Source organism: Melanerpes formicivorus, unplaced genomic scaffold (genome assembly GCF_026170545.1).
Source record: "Melanerpes formicivorus ecotype bairdi unplaced genomic scaffold, bMelFor1.0.p_v2 SCAF_12, whole genome shotgun sequence".
Taxonomy (NCBI): Eukaryota; Metazoa; Chordata; class Aves; order Piciformes; family Picidae; genus Melanerpes; species Melanerpes formicivorus.
In genome coordinates this window covers 18,954,385-18,968,802 of record NW_027142364.1, presented here as the reverse complement: position 1 = coordinate 18,968,802, position 14,418 = coordinate 18,954,385, and positions in this window count along the sequence as shown.

Sequence of the window (14,418 nt, the reverse complement as noted above, 5' to 3'; positions counted from 1 at the left end):
TGTGGCCCTTCTGTTTTCTTTTGGGTGGCTTTCAAAAGCTTCCTTTTCCTTTAGGCAAGTGCTTAGCATTTGCTGATAGCACTAGCACAGAAAATTCTTCTGCTTGCTTCTGATACAGGCAGTAATGGAGCAAATCCCACCAAGTAAAGAAAGCTCATGGCTGATGGACCAGTGAAACACAGGAGTTTATACAAATGTTTCAGATACATTGTTCAGAAGGAATATTTCAGGTTGACTTATCAAGAACTTTGGAATATATTCCAAAGCATAGCTAATGTCCCAAAACAAAATGTGGAAAGATTTCCCTTCTGTTAATTTATCCTGATGCACTGTAATTTACTCAATGGCAAGAGCAAGGTAAAGTAAGTTCTGTGTTTCTGAATGCTTTTTCCTGATACTTCTGGATCAGACTATTGTGCCTCTCAACATCATAAAACCCTGAAATAAACAAACAAACAAGCTGATACTTTCAGAAGTTATTAGGGAGAAAAGAAAAATAATCTCCAGTGTTTTGATGTAGTTTTTTAATCTAAGTCTGTAGATGTTTCGACAAAATTCTATATCATCTGAATCATTTTGTTCCCAAAAGCAGAGCTCAAAATTGTGAGAAAACAGAAGTGATAACAGATGTTGGCATTTTAGCTTTCATCCCTGGACACATCTACATAAACAGGAATGTGCACATAGGAGTGGCAGAAGATGTAACAGTCTGGTTCTAGCGTGGCATAGACACCCTTAGGAGAAAGCCAGAGCTCTTCAAACCAACACTTCTGGGGGCAGCTGTCTGTGTTGCTGCTGCTGTGTCCACCAATTTCTCCCAACAAATGGGAGAAAGGCTGCAGACTGATTTCTTGAAAACATAACCTCAAGTCTTTGTGTTGTGGGCATACATTTGACAGTCTCATCATGTTGCAGATATCACTCAAATTTAATTAGAAAGGGTATCAAAAGTGTAGCTGTTATTTATTTTTTTCTTTGTAATTTTAAGATCTCAGACAATTATGCCAAACCCCCAGAGAAGTCAAATTAGACATAAAATGATCTTAGGTCAATGAAATCACTCAAAATTAAATCCTGCCCTCAGACTAGATTTCAACAGATATGTTAATTCATGCAATCTACATCTTAGCCAGGTTACATGACAAAATAATTTTCACAAGTAACCTTTTTGGTGTTTTCCCTCCTCTTTAAAGAAATTATATATACACCTTCTTTAAAATGAAATTAATGCAATAGGTCTTTATGGGATGAATTAATGTCTCATCCTGAGGGAAAGGTAAAATGAGGTGACATTTAAACCCAGGAATTTAAAATATTATTAGGGTCAGTATATTTCACATACTCACTGAGATGTTGGTTCTAGGGACCATAGAACACATTGATGCAAATAAAAATTCCACCAAAGCTAGTTTCACGGTCAACAGTTGGACAACATCAATCCAATTTTGGCAAGCATACATAAGAGGATTAGGGGAAGTTGCACATGCTTTTATTGCACTGCCATGAGCACTTGTGTAGTCTAGATTGTGGAATGTGCCAAAAGGATTTGCAGGTCTTGAAGCGGTTAGAAAATTATTACTTCCTGAATTATTTGCTCATAAACACCTAACTGCTTTAGATGATGGATTGCTCATGATCTCCATCCTGAGATGTCTGTTACTATATGAATATTCTGAAAACTTTTCCATGATAAGACACTGAAAGGCCACCACTGACTCTTCATACGGTCAAATCGTTGAATAAGCACAGAAAAACTCTTCTGCATACAAAGCATTCAACTGAGCTCTTTGCAGCTGAGTTGAAACTATATCTATTGCAACAGACCCTACAAGCAAAGTGCTCCACTCATACATAGTTTGCTCTATGGCAAAGTCACACTTTTTAAGTACCTACTCCATATACAGCAACAAAGCAGAATCAATAGGAATGTTGTCACAGGCATGAAACTCTAAGGATATATGCTTTAACTAAGGCAAAGTTTGAGGGCAGAAGTTAAACTAATAGAGATCACATAGGGATAAAAAAAAAACCAACACCACCTTCGTAGGCACAAAAACTTTTCTGAAACAAAATCAATAATCTTATGAGCTAAGCATGAGATCTAATCTATGGGGCTGAATTTGCCAGCTGTGCTATATGGGAAGTCAGTTAATATCTGAGGGAAAAATTAGCAGGAGGAATTAAAAAAAAAAGCCAGTGTTAGATGAGTTACAAAACACCAAATAACAAGCTCTCCAATAAACCAGGGTGTTGAGTGGGCAGTTCTGATTGGGAAATTACCAGAGTGGTAGGAGGAAATTCTGATACTTTCAATGATTTCTACAGAGCCCAAGCTTAAGGCACAAAAATATCTTGTCCTTCTACAGTCTGGAACTATATTTAAGTAAGGCTGATATGCAGAAAATATTATTCTCCTCCTCTTATCAAACAGCTGAAACTCATGCAGTTTGCCTTAGGCTACCAATGTAGTGTTTAGCATAGTTAGGATACACACAGTCTTTGCTGTACCTAGCAAATCCATTTGAAACAGCACAAGAATGGAGGTTTTCAAGACCAATGAGCACCTGAAAGTGTTTCTGAAGATTCAAGTTTTGGATTCAATAATGGATCTCTTGCTATAGTTCCACTAGTGTGTTCTCTTTCCCTCTTACAGCACAGATACTGTGGATTCAAAAACTACTGTGTTTAAAAAAAAAACCAACACCCAGTACCAGAACAAGAGGACACAGTCTCAAGCTGCGCCAGGGGAGGTTCAGGTTGGATGTTAGGAAGAAGTTCTATACAGAAAGAGTGATTGCGCTATGGAACGGGTTGCCCGGGGAGGTGGTGGAGTCGCCGTCATTGAAGGTGTTCAGAAGGAGACTTGACGGGGTGCTTGGTGCCATGGGTTAGCTGTTTGGGTGGGTTGGATTGGTTGATGGGTTGGACACGATGATCTTGAAGGTCTCTTCCAACCTGGTTTGGTTTATTCTAATAAAGTTTATTCTAATAAAAAAGCCCACAAAAAAAAACCAACCAAAAAACCCCCACCCCACAATACAACAAACAAGCCAAAACCATCCTGAAACTTCACCCCATTAGCTGTCTTCAATATCACTCTGCGTTGAAATCAACTCTGCAATTCCTAGCCTCTGAAACCTACTTGCTAAAGGTCAGGCATTGCTTTAACTCTCCCATCAAGGAAGACAAATTCACTTCAGAGGTGCTAGAAAAAAGCAGTTATTCAGAGCTTCCCCATAAATTTCTTTCTAGTGTATCATAGGTAGTATCAGCTTCTTATAATATGCCAGAAATTAGAGTTATGAAACAGCAGAAAACTGGAATATTTGACTTTATAGCACACAGACATAAAAACTGAACTATGATTAATCCAGATAGCTCTATGTCTTCTTCTAGCTATTTTCTTTCACACAAATATTTTTAAGCCATACCTCAGCATACCTAAAAAAGGTGTTATTCTTTTATTTGGAGCTGTTGTAGAGTCATGCTTGTTTTCCAAAGACCCTGGAGATCTTCCATGATCAACACATCTCTAAGTTTCTGCTTTTGTTGCTCTGTAAAGGCATCACCAAAGGGAAATAATAAGAGAAATTTGAAATTGAGCAGACCCAGTTAAAAAGAAAATTAAAGACCTCAGAGAAATTACAGACTTCTAATTTTATTTTTCAAAGCCAATAGCCTGGTAAGACTCAGAGAAAGATAAACACATTATGCTCAACTTCTGGGTATCTGCCTTACAATGACAAGAAAATATCTTTATTTCAAGAAAACGCACTTTGGGGGAAAAAGAGGAATAAGAGATTTAAAAAGAAGGCTGGAATTGCAACAATTTCAAAGGGTTTGACATCAAACAGTTTGTTATCATCTTTCAAATTGCATCTTTCTAAGTTTCTAATCTATCAGAAATAGATTCTGAAGTCCCTGTGGGAACAGTCAGGCCTTAACAAGAGATGCACAAGTGAAAGGTAAGCTCTTATGAACAAGGGAAGAGCAGGGGCAGGGCAGAGAGATGGTGATCTTGTAAAATGATTGGAATACAAAGATAAAAAAATTAATCAGTTCATGAGAATAGGAGGTCTGGAAACAAGGCAGGAGTCAAAACAGGGATATTTGGGAGTTTTAACAAGGAATGAAGGCTAATGGCTAACTGGAAATGAGGGCTGCTATTTCAAAACCAAGTGAGAATCCATGTGGCTATACTGTGGAAAAATAGCTTGTTTGGGAGGAAATATTTCCACAGAGAGGGGACAATAGGGACTGTCTGGAACAATGCAGGAGAAAGGTCTTTGTAACTGAAGGTGGCATTGACAGTGAATATAAGTAAAGCATTTAGTATTTGTCACATCCAAGGGACAGGTGCAATAGGCAGACAGCCATAACATAGAAAGAAAAGATACAGCATTGGAGATGCCATGTGTGTAGGGTCTGGAAAATGCAAACCAGAGAAGATGAAGGATGACATACATAATGTGGCCTGAATGACCAACAGAAGGCAGTGTTTTCTTAACAACTGAAAGAGAAAAATCATGAAAACGAAAATCTGAGGGTAAACAACAGCAACAAAAATGTTTGGTTATACTTAATGCAAATATGCCAATTGGATTTGGACAGATGGAGGCAAACTCATAAAAAGAGGGAGTCTGCCAAGAATTCAGGTAAGGACAGCAGCTGACCTTGTAGTCTCAGATGACTCTAACAGAGATGATATTTAAAAGGAGAAAAACAGGCAGACAGTCAAATCTGAATGAATGAAGCTCGGCAATGAGTTCTCTCTAGAGGTTCTGGTAAAAAAAAGACGCAGCAGCCGACTTTGTTAACAACCTGAAAACAACAACGGTAATGGGTGTGTTAGATGAGCTTAGTGATAAGAGGAGATGAATTTTGGGTACTCACATGGGCCACGGGGTTTACTGCACAGCATTCTCATTGCTCGGTTCTTGGCAAAACAAAACCACCGAAATAACAGAGAGCTTCAGAGATATGATAAGGGAGGGAAAGTCAAGGACACTACGGAGATCAGAGCTGTGGATAGGGATCAGACACAGTGTATGCAAGAAACTTCCACATCCAGTGCCAAGAGATAAAAAGGCAGAGCTGAGAAAGGGGAAGGGAGGGCAAGACAAGGGCTGGGGGTAAGCAAAATGATTTATAGTCACTTTTCTCAGAAGAATCAAGTGAAGAGAGAAATGGAGAAAAGGTATGAATAGAATTCAAAGACAATGAGAAGGAATTGTCTAACCTGTCTGAAAGAAAACTGAGGTGTAAGACAAAGACAGAGGGCTGCATTGTTTTCTACAACAAAAGCTGGTGAGTTTGATCTGGTACGTCAGCCTTTGTTTTGATTCTGTGATAGCAGATTTCATCTCAAGCAATTATCATCGCTCTGCAGTTTTCTCTGCCTGTCCCCGGACTGAAAAGAGACAGTAGTGAATAGGAGAAAGTTTTAAAGGATTCATCAATTCAAACATTCATATTTTAAGCAGGAAGTTTTAATTTCTGATTTTCTGTTAGAAAAAATAATATTCTATATTTACCTGCATTTCATTTAGACTTACACAAGCTTTTAAATATACATTAACCATAAGTTTATGTTAAATATTCACCACACCAAGATGCCTCACTATTACAGAGTTAATTCATAAACACTATCTTCACCACTTTACCATACCTCCTGCCCAGCTCAGTAACAATTCACAGATTAGTGCTAGAAAAGAAAATCATTCTTGAGAATGGTTCCCTAGTGCACAAAGTGATTCATATTCTTCTTTGGTTGTCAGAGCAACAGTGCACACGTGTGTCACATACCTTCCCTCAAACCTCAGAGATCTCCTGATCCCTAGACTGGCAGCCAGTGCCTGGAAAGAATATTTTCCAACAGGAGGCAGAAATTAACAATTGACCTAGAGATGGCTACAGGTCTTGACAAGGTGACAACATCCTATATCTTTACTTTTATTGCGTGAGCTGAGTGGAAGGATCTTATCTCAAGCATTCAAATTGGAATAAAAGGTCAAAGGCAGACAACTGTCAAAAAAAAAAGAACGTGATTAAGTGTTGCCAGCAATAGAATAGAATAAACCAGGTTGGAAGAGACCTTCAAGACCATCGTGTCCAACCTATCATCCAACACCACCTAATCAACTAACCCATGGCACCAAGCACCCTGTCAAGTCTCCTCCTGAACACCTCCAGCGATGGTGACTCCACCACCTCCCCGGGCAGCCCATTCCAATGGGCAATCACTCTCTCTGTGTAAAACTTCCTCCTGACCTCCAGCCTGATATCTGTGAGGATTAACTGAATGATTTTTTAGACTAGCACGAATATTATTTCTTGCAAAATAATTTTCTGATTAATTCATGTGATTTTTTAATATCTATATCAAGTAAAGACATTTCACTTTCATCATGTTTTAAGTAAATGAAATGATTTTGGGTTATGAATTACTTGAAGACTGCAGATGTTTACTGAATTCCACTTGAAGCTCACTACAGAAGATTGTGACCATTTGAGGCTGTCCCCTTAAGAAAAGGAATATTGTGGTCGGATGTTTGTAAACGAAAGACGGATCTAAACTAATTTCATTGGTAGATTGGGGGGAAGCACCTTTTGAACTGGGAGTACAGCAGAGAATCCTGGGCATTCCTGCACTTTTCCTCAGTCTTGCTTTTCCCCCTTATTGGCTCACAGCTTTCTGGGCTCTCGGCCAGGCTTGACCTTGAAGCAAGATAAAAGCGTGAGGCCTCTTCTAACATCCTAACACGTAACTGCTTTTTTAATTAACAGTTTCTCTTTTTCTCTCTTTCTAACCCTCTCTGGGGAAAGGGGGAGAGAAGGGGGAGCAGAGGTGGGGAACCCCCTCAGCAGAGGGGGGAACTCTCATTTCTGTGCTACTTTGTTGTATATTTCTGTATATATTATAAATACTGTAAATTCTGTATATATTTCCCTATGTTTCCCTAAACTGCTTTGTAAATACACAGCACCCACTCCTTTGCTAATCTGGCAGCGAGGTTCTTTTTTTCCCTTTTCACCTTTTTTTTCCCTCTACTCACAGTGGGGGGGGGAAGGACCTGGCCTTTCCCTCAACCTTACAACAAAGATGAACATTTTAGGCTCTCCTGCTCAATACCTCTCAAGAAAAAAAAAAAATCCATTAATTTTTCAGTGCTCATCTGCATGAGCAGAATTTAAAAGAAAGGTTTCATTGCCACAAAAAATAAAAAACCCAAACCTGATGTGTCATCCTGAATATAACGAAAATGAACATTTTCTATGTTGAAGAAGGTAAAACCAATGAGTGTGCTACAGAGGAAAGAATGTAGATTTTTTTATTAGTAGATTATTTATTGCAAAACCACATAAAAGTGGGAAAAAGACTTTGTTTGCTTTTAGGTGTTTGGTACTGGTTTAGTTTGTTTTTCTGTACCTCCCCTTTTTTTGCAGAGATCATTTTCCAGCTTTGACACCGTGAATGCAAAAACACTAATAAAAAAGCAATCAGAACAAAACATATGCAACAGTCCTGAAATATTCAAAACCATAAGAAATAGTACTTTTCCATTGGAGAAGGAAATGTATTCTGAACAAAGAATCTATAGATACTACTTCCCCTTTTCTGTTCTTTTTCTTTCCCTAATAAAAGTATTTCATGGTTTTAACTCTGGTTTAGACAGGTTTTTTTAAAGCTCTCCACTATGGTTGTAATTATACCATCAGAAAAGTGACATTTATTTATTTGGGCATATCTATTTAAAGGGGCATAGAAAAATACACAGCAAAATTTTCTTTGGAAAGAAAACTTGGATAATAATTGAGCCTCTTGCTTTTGATGGGAAGGAGTTTGAGTTTTTAACTAATTCAGAAGGATTCTCGCATCTGGGGGTGTGTGTTTAATTTTCTTTCAACACAAAGGAAGAAATTCACAACTGTGTGAATCCCAAAACATTTCCTGGAAAACTGCAAATAAACAGGGTTTGCTAGCTGGTTTTGGCAAAGTCAGATGTCCTAAGGACCCATGCTTAGACACACGTGTGCTGAAAAGCAGCTCTGAATCATCACAGAATCATAGAGTTGTCAGGATTGGAAAGCACCTCAAGGATCATCTACTTCCAACCCCCCTACCATGGGCAGGGACACCTCACACTACAGCAGGTTGCTCAGAGCCCCATCCAGCCTGGCCTTAAAAACCTCCAGGGACAGGACTTCTACCTCCTCCCTGGGCAACCTCATTCCTGTGCCTCATAGTGAAGAGCTTCTTCCTAACATCCAATCTGAATCTACCCATCAGTCAGATTATTTTGTGTAGCTGTCAGATTACAGGCCATGAGAATGACTTTCTAACAATGACTACAATAGGATACCTAATCAGCATTTTAAAAAAAGGGGGCATAAATGATTAATTTAATTTAAAAGGCATACATACAACTGTAGAAGACTCCTTGTCCCATTTAATCATGTATAACTATTCCCTGGGGGGAAAAAAAAGTCTATATTGCTGGTGAAGAGAAAAGCTATTTTGCTTCATTGTTTATTTATACTTTCAGTTAGGAAGGTAGAATTATCTTTATGTAAGCATTGGCAGAGAAAACAAACTTGATAACATAACTGCTCTCGCCATCTGTAGGTATTTTGCACATTGTCACACAGAGTCACTTTGATAGGAAACCAAAAAATTGCTGCTTTCTGTGTGTTATGTAAAATGCTCTGCTGCTCAGCACAGTTCACAGTGCCCTCACCTACACTGAAGCAAAGATGTTAATCTAACTTTGACAGAAGTGTTTGCAAGAGTAGCACTTTAGGACATATTTAGACCTTCTCACTTGCACAAGGCTAGCTTAAGAAGTGCAGTGAGCCATCTGCTCCTGCACAGAACAGCCTTTAAAAAGAAAGTAATCTTCCTATCAAACAGTGCTTGACTCATCCTTAGAAGCTTTTTTAATGGGAAACCAGTTTATACCACCTGAGGGTATTACCCTCTATTGCTGTCAGAGAAGAACATAGACTTTTCTCCCAAGTTGCTACACAGCCACATAGGCACTGTGATCCTTGGGTAGTTTGCTGCCTTTTGCTACTTTTGCTGAAATGTGCACCGTTCCTCTACAAGCAGTCTGAGGGCTATTACACCTTGATTCTGACTCTGTAAAGAGATCAGAATCATAAATACAGGTACACATTTCAGTGTTAATGTTGGCCAAATCCTTTCTATAGTAGGGAAAGCCCTCTTTATTCTTTTTCTTTCTCTCCCCCCCCCCCCCCCCATTTCTCTCTCCACACTCACAAGCAGGCACTGACACAACACTAACATCTCCTTAGAGAGAAAACTCAGGCTGGGCAGCAGCCCGTGATCCTTTCTAGAAGGGTTTTGATTTGAACAGAGCACAGCCCATAAAAGCAGCCCCACCTGTCCTGCAGTTCAAGTATAACCACAGCTGTCAAAGGCAGCACGTCCCAGAATGCCAGTACTGTGTCACTGCTTTTGAGAGAGAGAATTCCTACAGGGGGAAAAAAAACACCACAACAAACCCACAACAACAACAAGCCAGCATCAGCAGCAGCAACGAAACAGAAATCTTGAACAAAATGTATTTTTGAGATAAAATAAGCATCTCATCCCAAACAAAGGATACCTTATCACCCTCTGCTATGATTGTACAGCTGTCAATCAAGTCAGACTAAGCTTTTTAACATAATAGCTACACAGCATAATTGTTTGATAACAGGTTGGGAATCTTCTGGACTAAAAATTAAATTCAGGAAAAAAACATAATAATCACACCATCATAAAACAAACATTAGAGGAGAAATTCTGCAGCTGAGATTATTCTTACCCAGCAGCAGGGTTTTTGTTATTTCTTTCTGTCTTGAAGTTAAATAAGCAAGCATGATAACTATCAAACACAGCACTTCAAATGAACAGCCAGTTCATGACATACATGCTGGGAAAAAAAACCACAACATAAAATCTATTGAATAAAGAAGAGGAGTCACTTCCGTCTCACACTGAGAATATGAAGTCTCAGAAGTACCAGAAAATATATTATATGCAGGCTAGGACTCCCCCAAAAAAAACCCACACCAATAAAAATTCACTTTTGGATAATCACAGAATCACAGGAACAGGCTGTGTCAGGCTGGAAAAGACCCTCAGGATCATCACGTCCAACTGATGACTCTAGACCCTACTCTGCAAGGTTCACCCCTAAAACATATCCCCAAGCAGCACATCCAAATGGCCTTTAAACGCATCCATGGTTGATGACTCCACCACCTCCCTGGGCAGCACATTCCAATGCCTGACCATTCTTTCTGTGAAAAATTTTCTTCCTAATGTCCAGTCTAAACCTACCCAGTCACCACTTGAGGCCATTTCTTCTTGTTCTATCACTAATTACCTGTGAGAAGAGACCAGCACCAGCCACTCCACAACGTCCTTTCAGGCAGCTGTAGACAGCAATGAGGTCTCCCTTCAGCCTCCTCTTTTCCAAACTAACCATCCCCATCTCCTTCAGTTGTTCCACAAGATTTATTCTCCAGGCCCTTCAGAGCTTCACTGCTCTCCTCTGCACTCACTGCAGTACCTTGACAACTCACCTGTATTGAGATGCTCCAAACTGGACATAATACTCCAGGTGTGGCTCCACAAGAGTTGATTCTAGTCATGGGGTCTGTGTTGATGGGTTGGACTCGATGATCCTCGAGGTCCTTTCCAACCTAAGTTATACTGTGTGATACTGTACTGTGTGATTCCCTCCTCCTACCTTCACACAAATGAACACAGTAAGTCTGAGACAGGTTGCATGAAAAGTTCACCAAAAATATCATCATCCCTTTCTAATGCACCTCATGAGTTTATTGCATCTACCACATGAGCTGAGGGGTAGCTGCTCTATTGTGTGGTATAATTAGGGGTCAAATGCTACTTAGGGGGAAAAAATATATAGCCTTATACTTCAGTCCCTGCTCTGTCTCTTGTATAACTCATAACTCATGTTTTGGTGCACTTAGTGCATCTAATGCAACACATCTTGAGAAACACAGACCATATGGCTTGGATATATGTAAGAAATGAAATGTTCAAGAGTTCAGCTGCAATGAAAGTCACAAAGGATGCACTTCTTATCTATGAAATGTGTCATTATTAATGTCAAAACAACTCAAAGATACACTCCAGCACAGTGAAAATGCAACATTTCTTAAATGAAAATGCAACATTTCTTAAATGAAAATTAAGGCTTTGATGAATTTAATACAGAAGGATGCTATGTATAAAGGCATTTTTGCTTGGAAAATTTACTCACCACACTGATTTAGGAAGAGGCACAAATAATACTTTTAGATGTCATAAAGCTTATTATTGAATGCCATCTCTTTTTGCTTCTAGACTTCTTCCTTCACCAGAGGAGAACTCAAGCCATATTCATTCCACAAACTGGACACTAGTTGCATTGTTTCTCAAACACATTTAAATGAAATTAAATTCCCCAAAATACTCGTGTTAGAGTCTAGATGTACAGGGCATAACAGATAATTATTGACAACAGGAATGGTTGTGAAGAACATCCTCAGTTATAGCTACAAATACATTTTGGGGTGACTGAAAAATCTGCTTATGAGCACTAATTCCAGCAATGCTCTTTACCCATGATGCCTCTTTACCAACTGAGGCGTGGTGTTAAGATGACATTGAACTTTGTAAAAGCAGGGTTAACACAGATGTGCTTTCTGCATGATGCATATGATATATGGAACCAGAAGGAATACAAAAAGCCTCTGGAATCTATCTGATGCACTGCTGTGGCTGTGTTCTTCATGAAGCATAGAAATGAAAGCACCACTGGCAGTGTTGTGGAGCTGGAAAATGGCAAAGCCTTAACCATGACAAAAGACTAAAGGAAAACTATGAACCTGGAAGACTGCAATGAAACAGTTCTGTACTCAATTCTTTTGTGTACAAAGCCCCATAACCTTGTGTATTTCTGAAAGTACTAGTTATTTTACTAGCTGGAATGACAGCTCAGCTCTATCATTAACCTCACTGTTAATTGTCTTTTTAATTAATTACCACTGGATGTTCCTTACAGCCTTTTTACATAAAAGAAAATGATCTATCAAATTTAAAGGCTTACAAATCTGGATCTTTACATGCAGATGAGGGAAGCAGCCCTCAGGGGTTACAACTCTGTTGAGTAAAATGTAACAGGATCAAAGACTTGGGTACTGCAACACAGAGAATCCCAGTCTGCAATAGCCTAATAGCTAGGACCATTGCCAGCATCTGAGACCTGATTTCACCTTGGGCTGTACAGGGAGGAGCAGAACCACAGAAGCATTTGAGATTCTAATGGCACAAATGCCAAATACCTGGTATACCCTAACCATCTCACTCCTCTGCAATTGCATGCTCTTCATCAGCCTGAACCTGCTGCTAAACGGCATGGATTCACAGATTGCATCAGGTTTGGAGGGACCCTCAAAGGTCCAACCAAAATCCACTCTGCTTCAGTTTCAAACCATTTCCCTTCATCCTGTCACTATAAGGCCTTCTAAACAGTCATTCCCTCAGCCTTCCTGTAGGTCCACTTAAGATACTGAAATATAGCTACAAGGTCTCCCTGGAGCCTTCTCCTCTCCAACAGAACAGCCGTAATTCTTTCAGCCTGTCTTCAAAGCAGAGCTACTCCAGCAGGTCCATACCTCTCTTGTGTTGAGGGTCCCAGAGCTGGACAAAGTACTCTGGGTGAGATGTCACCAGAGCAGTGTCGTCGAATCTCCTCACTTGACCTGCTGGCCACACTCCTTTTGGTGAAGCCCAGGCTGTGACTGGCCTTCTGGGCTGCAAGCACACATTGTTGGCTCATGTCCACCTTCTCATCTTCAAGCACTCCCAAAGTCCTCTTCTGCAGAGCTGCTTTCAATGTCACCATCCCCCAGCCTGTACTGATATCAAGGATTGCCCTGACCTGTGTGCAGGACCTTGCACTTTACAACACTATACCTAATAGGATTCTCCTCAGCCCACCTCTCCTGTCTCTCCAGGTCCCTCTGGGCAGCACTCTTCCTTCAGCTTTATCAACTGCACTACTCAGCTTGGTATCATCTGCAAACCTCCTGAGGGTGCACTCAATCTCACTGTCTATATCATTGCTGAAGGTATTGAACAACACTGGTCTCAACATAGACCTCTTGCACCTACCTGCCCTACCGGCTTGAAAGCACCTGAGTAACTCCTCGAGGAGTTTGCACCAGCAACATAGAAAAGTCTTACACACAGGCTTTGACATCTCCATGGAAGCAGGTGAACTTGAGGAGAATTGATGCTCACAGAAGACAACCATTCTCCTAAATCCCATGGGGCCTCATGCTTTCCAGTCTTTCAACAATATTCAGGCTTTGCTAGGGTGAGGAGAGAGCTGCAGTGCAGTAGGTATTGCAGACAGCAGAGGCACACTTTAAGGCTCTGCAACACTCTTTTCTAAAACTCCCAATAATGCCCAATATCAAATTCTCTTTAAGTTCTTCAATTTTGAAAGCTGCTATTCAAAGCAGGTTTAGATACTTGCTGGTGCTGTCAGGCAACCAGGGGGACAAAAGTCAACTGAAGTAACAGCAGGGCAAGTTTTATTTGCTTAGAAGTTTTGTGACAATCTGATAATTGACATCTTGCTCATATCACTTGCTGGTAAATGTAGCTATCCCAGACACACTGTAGTTGAAATTATCATTTGAAGAAAGTCTCCCAGACATTGTTTAAGTCCATGTTGTCACTAGGAAGGAAAAAACAATGTTAAGAATGACCTTCCTAGGGTGGCAAGGGAATACATTAATATTTTAAGAGAGGATCAAAAAGAATTCATATTTTAGTTAGTCTCCTTAGCTCTAATGATGGACTAATTTCTGAATAATTGGATGATTCTGTTTCCCTATTCCCTGTATGCTAAAATCTCCTTTCTAATTCCTCACTTTTATTTTCAGTTTTATTTTAGGGCTATACATCTATTCAATTTGATAAGCTATATATCTTTTCTAAATCTGTTTTTCCCTCTAGCCAAAAAGAGTTGGAAGAAAAAAACATCCAATAATTATTTTGGGTTTGTTTTTTAGTGTGCAGACCTGCTGAATTCTGACATTTTGAAGAGGATAAGCATAAAGCTAGAAAACCCCCTCAGATTTGAGGTGGACATGAAGTCCCCTCTTAATCTGAAATTGCTTTCCAAAGATGGAACTCTTATTGCAGGCCACCTAGTAAGTCCTCCCACCAATCAAAATGGGCAGATAATTTATTGTGCCAGACTCAGTCTAAAATATTCACCTGAGTGGAGTGGCAGAGATGGCATTTGGGCTCTGTCCTCCCATGGTTTTCCACATAAAGCAGCCTTGGTGTAAAATATGGTTTTCACCAGGGAGGTGTAACAAGGA